Source organism: Drosophila miranda (assembly GCF_003369915.1).
Source record: "Drosophila miranda strain MSH22 chromosome Y unlocalized genomic scaffold, D.miranda_PacBio2.1 Contig_Y3_pilon, whole genome shotgun sequence".
In the NCBI taxonomy this organism is placed as follows: Eukaryota; Metazoa; Arthropoda; class Insecta; order Diptera; family Drosophilidae; genus Drosophila; species Drosophila miranda.
The window spans coordinates 1,669,085-1,680,459 of record NW_022881625.1 but is presented as its reverse complement, the minus strand read 5'-3'; the positions used below and the strand labels follow the sequence as shown (position 1 = coordinate 1,680,459).

Sequence of the window (11,375 nt, the reverse complement as noted above, 5' to 3'; positions counted from 1 at the left end):
TGCAAAGTTATGACATTTCATCGTTCTAGCCCTTTGTTGGCTCCCTACAGCCTATTTGGTGGTTCTCTTGAGAGAATTACCCTGGTGGATGATCTGGGTGTTATGTTAGACCCCAAGTTAAAGTTTTCCGAACACATTTCTACCATGGTAAATAAGGCCATGGGCGTGCTTGGGTTTATAAAGAGGTGGTCAAAGGAATTTGACGACCCCTATATAACAAAGACTCTCTATACCTCGCTTGTTCGTCCGATCTTAGAATACGGCTCCTGTGTATGGTGCCCTCAGTACAAAGTACACCAGGACCGTATAGAATCAGTACAGAAAAACTTTTTACTCTTTGCTTTGCGGGGCCTTAACTGGGATGCGGGTGTAAGACTCCCATCTTACTCTAGTAGACTACTATTAGTAAACCTCCCATCCTTAGTTAACCGTAGAAAAATGCTTGGTGTGATATTTATGCACAACTTGATCAGGGGTGACATAGACAGCCCTGATCTGTTGAGCCGCATAAACTTCACGATTCCTATTAGACTGACTAGAAATTTTATACCGTTGTTCCTTCCACTTTGTAGATCGAATTATTCCTTGCATGAACCGTTTAGGGTCTTATGCTCGGATTATAATTCCCTCTACCATATTATATCCACCACTAATTCTCTTCCTCTTATTAAATTATTAATCCTTACACACCTTTCTATTAATTAGTAACTGTAGTGGTATTTGTATTTTGATTGCATGCTTAGTTTCTTAGTAAGTTTAGTACTAATTTTCCTCGAATGTTAGTCTAATAACTATCTTTCTTGCATGTTCGCGTTTGGTTCGGCTACGCACCGCGCGTCATGCGGCAGCGCCCCTCGGTCGGTTGGGCGGGAGGAGGGCTGCGTTTTGCCTGGGATCGGCGCGTAACAGCCTTCTGCTGGTGTCACACGGGCCACTTGACGGTGCAGTAACTGCATCGCCTCTTGAAAGATGCAGTCATTGCATGTCAACGTCCAAAGAACATATGTACATACGTTTCTACCCACAAATTATTATTATTTTTGATGTGTGAAGGATGCACACACACACAGAAAATGGATTGCCCTGAATGGTGTGTGGAGCGGGCGTTCATTTTGTAAAAATAATTGCTTTGCTCACGGATTTTTACAGAAATGATTATTGATGAGCACTTTGGCCTATTTTATCAAAATCAAACCCGACACGACAACGTCACCGCCGGCATCCGTCCGTCCTCTGTCCGTTTGGTTTGCCCGTCGCTGGCAAATGAAGCGTGAAATGTGGCCCGACGCCGCGGGCACCGCGCCAGCATACATTAAATCTTTCGAAAGTTTTGCATCAGCTCCCCCCCACGTACACCCTCTGGCCGAGTGCTTAGCACACCTCAGCGCGGGGAAAGGGCCGGTTGGATGGGGTTTTTGGCAAGTACCGAGACGGCAGATGACGTCAAGAGGCCGGCACGGCAGACATAGACCGCAGACCAATCCGACTAACCATCCGACCAGCCATAGATCCCCCTCGGACTGTGTGTTTCTCTTGGGTAAGCCACAGCGGAGGCGACAATTGCTTCCAGGAAATCCCCATGATTCACTCGAGGATGATGTCGCCGCGGGCTCGGATTTACTTGAGATGTGTAAACAACACTGTCACTCAAATTTCACGAGCCCTGCGCGATGATTCGATGAGGAATGAGGAAAATGCCAGGAATGCCAAAATATTGATGGAAGTCAAGCCGAGGCTTTTAGCCAGGCGACGCGTGCCAATCCGCAAGATCTGTACCATGTACACTTTTTTTTTTTTATATTCATATACTTATTTATTTGCTCTATAATATATACTATACAATTTATATTTAACTTAATTTAACGGACAAGAGTATGTTGGGACCAGGGGCCCCGCGGACTGCGGTACTGCCGCAAAGCATTGCTTCGCAGTGGCGTGGACACCTACTCCGTCTGCTCCTTCTGCCTTCTCTCCAAGGACCTAAGCGTTCGCATCACGCTAGAGGCGAACTCCGCGGCCGCTTCCCACACCTTCGGGTCTGCCAGCATCAGCGGCACCAGAGTCTCGGTGCTGACCCTAGACCCTGCTGCTGTCTCCAATGTCTGACGCTCGAGGTCAAACCTGTGGCAGTCGAAGAGGACGTGGCGAGCGTCCTGCTCTATGCCTGTGCCACACTCGGGGCACCAGTCCTCTGTCTCGTGGCCGAAGCGCTTGAGGTAGCCGCGGAAGCAGCCATGTCCGCTCAGTGCCTGGGTAAGGTAGAAATCCACCTGGCCGTGCTTCCTTTCAACCCAGCATGCTATGCTTGGGATGAGGGTGTGGGTCCATCGGCCTTTGGGTGAGTGGTCCCATCGAGTCTGCCATCTGTCTATGCTGGTCCTTCTGGCGGCGTCCTTAATTTCTGCTTTGGAGCGTACATCGGCTGCACTGTCCGTCATGGCACCATGGATCTCCTTCCTCTCCCTTATCAGCTCCCTGAGCGGAACTTGCCCGGCAATGACTAACGCGGCTTCGTCTGAGATGGTCCGGAACGAGCACGCGATCCTAATGGCGCACAGTCTGTACGTTGCCTCCACTCCTCGCATGTAGCTCCTCACCTTCGCGGCTTCTGCCCACACCGGTGCGGCGTAGAGCATCTGCGACGTCACGACGCTCGTCAGCAGTTTCCTCGTTGCCTGCTTTGGCCCTCTGGTGTTTAGCAGCATCCTGGATAGCGCTCCCGCGGTCCCACCGGCCTTCGTGTGGACGTATTCTAGATGCTCTTTGAAGGACAGGCGCGTGTCGATGAGGACTCCAAGGTACTTGATGGACCTCTGCGATTCGATCGCGATCCCACCAACCTGCACTCTGGCGGTCTCGACCACTTTACGGCTGGATATCAGGACCGCCTCCCTTTTTTGGGCCGCCAGCTCCAGCCCCGCGGCGGCTAGCCACGCCTCGACGGCTTGTATGGCGACGTTGGCAAGCTCCTCCACTGCGGCAAGTTCCTTCGCTCCCGCCACTATTGCGACGTCGTCAGCGAAACCCACCAGGTTAGTGTTGGCTGGTATCGGGAGCCGTAGGACCCCGTCGTACATGGCGTTCCAGAGCAGAGGTCCCAAAACGGAGCCCTGCGGGACTCCGGCTGAGACTTCGTATGCCCTAGAGCCCTGACATGTGTCCATTGTCAGCACCCTATTGCTGAAATAGCTGCGCGCTATATTCAGTAGGTAGCCCGGGATGTTGAAGGACCTCAGTGCCTCCAGCGTCCGGGTCCAGTCGGCCGAGTTGAAGGCGTTCCTTATGTCCAGTGTCACCACCAGACAATAGGACTTGGTTCCGCCTCTCCACCTAGTCCCAGCAATGGCTTCCTCCGCCGTTTTTACGACCCTCAAGATGGCGTCCAGCGTCGACCTCCCTTTCCTGAACCCGTATTGGTTCTGGGAGAGACCGCCAGCTGCTTCGATGGCTGCGCTCAGCCTCGCACCGATCACCCTTTCGAAGACTTTTCCCATGGAGTCCAGAAGGCAGATGGGCCTGTAGGAAGAGGCCACCCCTGGCGGCTTGCCCGGCTTGGTTAATAGTAGCAGCAGTTGCCTTTTCCACCTCTCGGGGCACGTCCCCTCCTGGAGGCATTTGTTGAAAAGGCCCGCAACTTCCCTCGGGAGTAGAAGAAGTGCCAGCTTCAACGCGCTGTTGGGGATCGCATCCGGACCCGGAGCCTTCCTAGGTATCAGGTTTCTGCCTGCCTGCAACACCTCGGCTTCCGTAACCTCGCAGATGTCGCTCGGGCTATGCTCGAACCGCAGGGAGCTAGGGATCTGCCGTCCTCGAGGAAACAGTGCCCTGACTATACCCTCCAGTGCCTCTGGATCTGTTGGAGCTTATCTGCCCGCGTTCAGCCTCTTCACCACCATCCTGTACGCGCCTCCCCAGGGGTCCTCTTCGGCGGCATCACACAGCTTAAGGAAGCATTCCCTCTTGCTGTTCCTTATGGCGGTCTTCAGATCCTTCCTCGCCGCTTTGTAGGTCTCGCTGCATCGGGCCAAGCGCGGTGTGCCTCTGGCTCGCTGGAGCAGCCTTCTGGCCCGGTGGCAGGTTCTACGGAGAACCGCAATCGCTTCGCTCCACCAGAAAACTGGATCCTTGTGCTTCCGGAACGTCCCTCTCGGTAGCATGCTCTGGTCGCAGGCGCCTTCAAGTGCGTCCGCCAATTTGGTCGCCATATCGTTGTAACGAACTTGGCAGGTGTCGGGGAGTGAGAGAAGGGGGCACGCAGATATTCCCGGCTGGGAGGCTCGTCGGCTATTTGGGGTGGTGATCTTGCCATCCTCTCACTTAATGCCTATTCTCATTATTACAAGGTTATAATCTGTGCGTGCTACGACGAGAGTTAATTTGGACCTAAAATTCGACTGAACACATAATTGGCTCTTTCTTCTTACTGTTCCCGAACGCTTTTCCTCGCCTCAGATCTCGTTAAAGCGGATTGACCCTCCCTTCCTTGGCCATCCCTAGGTCGCAAATTTTTACGGAATGACCCCTATGCGTTCTCATAGGGCTCTCAGGGGCATCTGGCTAGCCGAAGGCAAACAAAAACTATATTCTAGAACATTATAAAACTTATTGAACCCTACATAAACAAATTTCTAAGCTAAAACTAAACCTAACCCAAAAATAGGTACGCATAAAACAGATAAAATAGATGGAATTTCAAAATGAGTTAATAATAGTGATAAATAAAATGAATAATTATTTCACATATAAAAAGATTAACAACGGCCAAACCGAAAGGGGGGAAGAAATAGAAACAGTAAGGGGGGAAGCATATAAAGTATTTGTCCCTCTCCTCTTTACTTTTTCAGTGGGACTCGAGTCAAATCGTTTGAGTTGAGTCTTTTACATTTCTCTTTCACACTCACCCGCAGATCCGCATGTCCACCGACAAAAGCGCTTTCCGGAGGAGAATCGGACCTGGAACGAGAACTCCGATAGGGAGTGGCATAATGCACAAAAAAAAAACTCACTCACAAATTGCCCACTTTCCTCTCTCCACACTTACTTTGAGCGACTCATTACATTCAAAAAAAAAACTTTCTCGCCCCTTTTCTTTTTCTCGTTCGCGCCGCCCCTTGCTGACTGCCGATGTCTTTCTCAAAAAAAACTAACAAAAAAAAATTATTTAAATTAACATAAAACACTCGACAATACACACATTATTTCTTTTCAAATTTCTGCCTTCCCGATCTCTCCCGACCTTCCGCAATCGGGCTGTTTTCGACGACCACTCGCGCCGCCACTCGAAATCTCAGACTGCTCTTGATCGCGCTCAGTCTGCGCTATGTAGCCCTTCCTTGGCTCGCTCTCCAACCAGAAGATGGAGTTTTTTTTCTTCCAAAAACCACTCAACTCCCGCTAGCGTCGTTGGTGCCCGGGTACTTGGGCCTGTAAATTTTCCACCGCAGCTTCGGCTGCTCCTCTGGACCCCTTTTGCGTCCCTCGGCCACTCGATCTACTCGACGCCTAGGCGTCTTTGGATCCGTGAAGCTGAACCGGGTCGGTATTGTAATGAAAATGCGGCGACACGGCGTTCCTCTTCTGCCGTATAAACTGCGCCAATAGCCGGTCCTATGCGGATGAAATCATCTAACTAGTTTGAGCAATTACTTTCTCCCCTTCTCCATCTTAACGCCGGATTAACTCGAGACTTTCTCGTTTCTGAAGCACTTAGATAAAAATATATATTTTTTTCTGATAAAAGAAAATGAATGCTCGGGTCGAGCGCCAAAACGGGAAGAGACCGAAGCCAAGCCCCTCAACATGCTAGAACCTTCGGGCCCTCTCATAGAACAAGGGAAATGCCAGAGAAAGTTGACAATCTGGGCTGTTAAATCTATCACCCTTTCCTATGCCCCTTTTCGTGACCTCCCAAACCTAGCCCATAGAGGGTGTATGCTCTGCCACGGCCATTACGGTGCCGACCACTAGATGGCGCTGCGAACTAGCTCTCTCGGCTGATCCAAGCGTTACAAATACCCCCCGCCGAAGATCTGACTTAGTGGTATCACACAAGTCGGATCCCAAACTGCGCGGATCAGCTATTGTTTTAAGTCTTTCGCGTGGTATCGCCCAATAGACCGTCCTTGCAGATCCTCTAATTCATAGTAATCATTCCCTATCTTCTTGCGTATTCTGGCCTTCACATATGCTGGGCCCAGTTTGGCACTATAGCCAGCCTGGAAGTTACTCTGCTTGAAGTTCTTTCTGAACACCTCTTGGCCCACTTGATACGAAATCTCCCTTGATCTCAAATTGTAAATCCGTTCGTTTTTCGCCCTTTGCTTCTCCATTATCGTTAAAGCCTTGCTACGTACCAACTCTAACGAATCCTCTTTGGAAAACACTAGGGATTTATCCTCCAACAATCGAAGAGCTCTCAGACGAACTCAGCTAACGAACTGTTGCCCAAATACCATATAATACGGCGAAGTTCCGAGGCTGGAATGGACCGCGGTTCGCAATTCGCAACAGATACTGCTCAGCTCCTCGTCCCAATTTTTCTGATCTGCCCTCACGTAGGAGCGAATGGCGGCAATTACCGACCGGTTTACTCGCTCTGACGCATTCGACTGCGAAGAGTATACTGCTGTGGCCGTTCTGGAAAACTTCCGACTTAAATTGAGAGCCATTGTCCGATACAATGATCTCCGGAAAGCCAAAAGTATGAAACAGATCTTGCTGCAGATACTTGATCACAAGATCAGCCGTTAGTTTTTTAACAGCTTTCAGAAAGACGAACTTTGAACACTATAAATATACCAATGTTCCCGCTTTTTGAGCGTGGATACGGGCCTAGAAAGTCGACGTATAGCTTTTGGAAAAACCTCTGCGACTCAGGTGCCACTCCCATCGGGGGTCGATGGACAGAGTTCGGTGCTTTAGTAGATTTGCACGTGTCGCACGCGAGTACATATGCTTTTACATCTTTGACTAAACTTGGCCAATAGAGAAACTGTCGCACTCGCTCTAAAGTCTTATGAACTCCCCCATGCGATGCTAAGGGATGGTCGTGAGCATTGGCTAATACCTTTGGAATAAGACTCTGTGGGATCCATAACTTCCAGATAAAATTATCATGAAGACTACTCCCTGTGGCGAAATCACACTTCCTGTACACAAGACCTTCGACCACCCTCAGATCCGGCAGGTTAACGTCATTGGCTTTTATTCTGCTTGCCAGTTCCACATACTCGGCGGACTTAAAAGCTGGGGACTCGAGATCAACTGCTTGACCATAACCAACATCCACGGCCGCCAAATCTTCTTCATTGACTCTGGACAAGTCATCGGGTACAACATTTAAACGACCACTCCGGTGTTCAATTTTAAAGATAAAGCCCTGTAACTTTAATGCCCATCGGGCTACCCGCGAATGTAGATCCGTCTGAGTCATGAGCCATTTCAGAGATGCATGATCGGTGATAACCGTAAAATCATGTCCTTCAATGTAGGCTCTGAAACGGTTGATGCAAACGATTGCCGCCAGACACTCTTGCTCGGTCACAGAATAATTTCTTTGCGCCTTATTAAGTTTTTTCGACACAAAAGCTATCGGAAATTCGTCTCCCTCTGGAGTCTTTTGAACCAAGACGCCTCCAACTCCTGATTTGCTGGCATCGCAATGCACAAAGAACGGCTGGTTGAAATCCGGACTGCGAAGAACTGGCGCAGAGCACAACAATTTTTTAAGTTCCTTGAACGCTGTACGTCCTTCTGGTGTCATGACAAATCTGCACTTAGGTTTCAGCAAATCAGTGAGAGGGGAAGCTATCGACGCAAAATTTGCTATAAGTTTACGATAGCATCCAACCATTCCAAGGAATATCCGTAAGGCTTTCAGAGAGTTCGGTACTGGAAAGTCTATCATGGCCGAAATTTTCCCGGGATCCGTTCGAATGACACCCTCCCGACGATATGACCAAGATACTTCACCGAACGCATACAGAATTTGCTCTTTTCCACGTTAAGCGTTAATCCGGCCAATCGAACATGCTGCGCTACAACTCTCAATACCTTTAGATGCGACTCAAAGCTATCGGAAACAATTAACAAGTCATCCAAGTAGACGAAGACTTCATTGCGAAGTTCCGCCGGGATCACATTGTCCATCAATCTCGTCATGGTTTGCGACGCGTTGGTGAGACCGAACGGCATGACCTTGAACTGATATAGAGGTTTACCCGGAATTGTGAAAGCAGTTTTGTCCCGAGACTCCGGATCCAAGGGTATCTGCCAATAGGCATCCTTGAGATCCAGACTTGAGATGAACATTGCTCTGGGGAGGCGACTTAGTATACCGTCTATTTGCGGCAACGGATAGGCATCCTTTCGTGTAACGGCATTGACCTTCCGGCTGTCTAGGCAAAGTCTAACCTTTCCCGGTTTCTGGACTAGCAGAACTGGAGAGGACCAGGCGCTATCAGATTCCTCAATAACTCCTAATTTGAGCATCCTGTCCACTTCAGAATACAGCAATTTCTCCACTGCTGGTGACACGGGAAAATGCCGTTGTTTTACGGGCTTGGCATCACCTGCATCGATCGAGTGCGACCTTCTGCAAATCCTCTTTCTGGCTTAGAGTTAGTTCATGCGATTCCTGACAAATTTCTGCTACCTGCATCTCCGGAGGTAATAAATTGAACGTGGACCAAAAATCGATTCCTAGATATAAGTCCTGGCTAAGCGACGGAATGATATGTAGTTCCAAGTCCTTCACAACCTTATCATAGGTGACTGGAGTTCTCAATCGCCCCAGAACCTCCTGCCGCCTGCCATCTGCAGTATGAGCAACTGAGATTCCCCGTTTAAATGGAATTTTACTGGTGATTATTTGTTTAGCCAAATTCCCCCCAACTACACTCATCGCTGCCCCCGTATCCAACAACCCAAGCACTGGCCGCTCAAAAATGTTTACCTCTGCGTACGGACGTTTATCTAGCTCTTTGTACCTAATCGCATTTATTGATTTAGCTGCCTTCCAAAATGATCTCATCCGTTTGGAGTGTCTTGAATTGGATTTACGACGGAACAGTGTTTCTGCAGCCTCTGCATCTGAATGAGAATTAATGAAATTGTGCCATAAATTTGTTGCTACACTACTGACGGACTGGACTGGAATGGTTGTATCTATAACTGCCTGGTGTTGCTTTTCTACTGGCTGGCGTCTGGGTTCGCGGATTTTTGGCGACGCACACTTTGAAGCTGACGAGGGTGTGTGCTCGCCCTGCCGTTTTTTTTCTGACATTTTTCACAAGCTGGTTTGTAAATGTTTGGAATGCCACACCCATAGCAAAAGATCTTGCGTTTGGATTCGCAATCCTGGTACCGATGTCCTTCCTTATGGCAGTTCCAACATACCTAGGCCAACGCTCCTATTTCGCCTTCGCCCTCCCCTTCGGAAAACTCCGTTGCGTCATCAGACATGTGCTCCTCCACCAACTCAGCCACTTGCCTACGGAAAGGGACACTCTTTTGATAACCATAATTCCGTCTCACGTCATCCAGGAAACTCTCTCTTCGTCTGCATATTTCCCTGAGCTCCCCAACCGAAGTTATGTTTATATTGAGCAACTCGTGCCTTACTTCGGGCCTCAAATTCCTTCGCAGTATGTCTACCACAGACTTTTCTGACAAGGGAGACTCTAAACTATCCATTAGCTGAACTATGGCGACATAAAAAGCATCGAACCCTTCCTTTTCTTTTTGCTTCCGGTCCCTGATCGCTTCCCGAATGTCCACATCCGTGCGAGTGTCTCGGAACTGTTTCCTTAATGCCTGACAAAGCAAGTCCCATCGTACAACTACCACTGACTTATGAAACCTCCAAAAGAATTCACGAGCCTTTCCGTCAAAGAGGATGCTAGCGTTGCTACATAGCACCGCGAAGTTGCTTTCCAGCGTTGAATGGGTAAGAGCTTCTACTCTATAGATAAAATTATCAACGCTAATTCCTTCCGCATTCCCGCTAAATCGTAGCTTCCAACCATTCATAATGTGTACGACCTTGTCCGGCCTTTGGGACAGGTCGGAAGCTAAACTTCTAGGAGTGTCTCTTCCCTCTCTGTAAAATCCTGTCGATTCTCGGCCTCCGCCTGCTTCCTGACCCTGCGAACTATGGTCCTGAGCTAAGTTTCGAGTATGATGATCTCGGCCAGTCAGTTGAAGATGAGCAGCGACATTGGTTAGTATTATTTGCGCCATCTGCTCCGACAACTGGGATAAAAGGTCGTTTTGCATGGCCCGCACTGCTTGGGTAATCATGATCCCTATATTCCCGCTATCCACTGGAGCCGACCCTGGGTTATTAACGGGTGCTCCCGCCGCTGGGGTGCCTGAAGCTTTTTCTTTGCCTCCTGCCTGCTGTTTGGCGGTTTGCATGCCCGAGCCCGATGCGCCGCCTTGCGAGTCAAAAGTGACTCTTCCACACCTAGGACATTTGGCATTTTCCCTCGAATATGGCACTATGCAAGCTTTATGAAATTCGTGGCCACACCTGGTCTTGTATAACTGCTGAGATCCAAACTCTTCTCCACACAGAATGCAGACGGACGGATCTACAGGTTCTCCCTCCATTATTAATACGTTCCCCTTATCTCCAACTGCTAACTTCCGCTTACTCTGTCACTCACTATCAACGAGATTCAACGATTCGAGATTCAAAACAGCTGACCCGCTCAATTCCCTTCGGTACTTCAACTAGCCTTTCCTTCTTCAGCGCTCACAACTCTCTGCCGGTCAATGACCTATCTCAACTGAACCAGCTGTTCTGCGTTTTATCACCCTTGTTCTCTCCTAACACCTTCGTTTGTGACACTTTTTTTTTTGTTTGCCGCTTGAGGAATTGAGACGCGTTTATTGTTGAAAACAAAACATAAAACAAATTATAAATAAAAAATAATATTTTGTAAAAACCGCAATATATAAAGAAATACAAAAACATTTATTTGCCTTCAAGCATAGCTTAGTTCCCCTGAAAAAAAATCTTATTGGAACTGGTGTGAGAAGAAAGAACAAACATAATTTACCGCTACTTGTGCCGTGCTAATCAGCCCTCGCAACAACCAAACGTTTTGTTTCTTTGGCGCGCCGATCCGCAAGACAAAAACAACGACTGCAAGCTAAAGTGCGAGTAAATCGAAGCTAATCAGTTTCGTCTTCGCACTCTTGCTTCTGCGGACAGGTATGCTGGTTTTCCATCACCCGTGGCCAGGTAAACTCTTTATAAAGAGATTGTTCTGTCTTTCCAAGCGTTTGATGGCTAGCTCTGCCGCATACTATTGCTGAAAGTGGATGGGTCTTTGCCAAAACTTGTTATCCGTGGTCAGGGTAGACTTATC

The 11,375-nt window shown here is 48.8% G+C and overlaps 1 long non-coding RNA gene across 1 annotated transcript; it reads right to left on the bottom strand.

The window, feature by feature from the left end:
* Positions 1-10,852: 10,852 nt before the first annotated feature.
* LOC117194736 lies at positions 10,853-11,110 on the bottom strand. The gene is made up of 2 exons (XR_004474898.1): positions 11,064-11,110; positions 10,853-11,008 (listed from the first exon to the last, which is right to left on the bottom strand). It is a non-coding gene; the product is annotated as an uncharacterized LOC117194736 (long non-coding RNA).
* Positions 11,111-11,375: the final 265 nt, after the last annotated feature.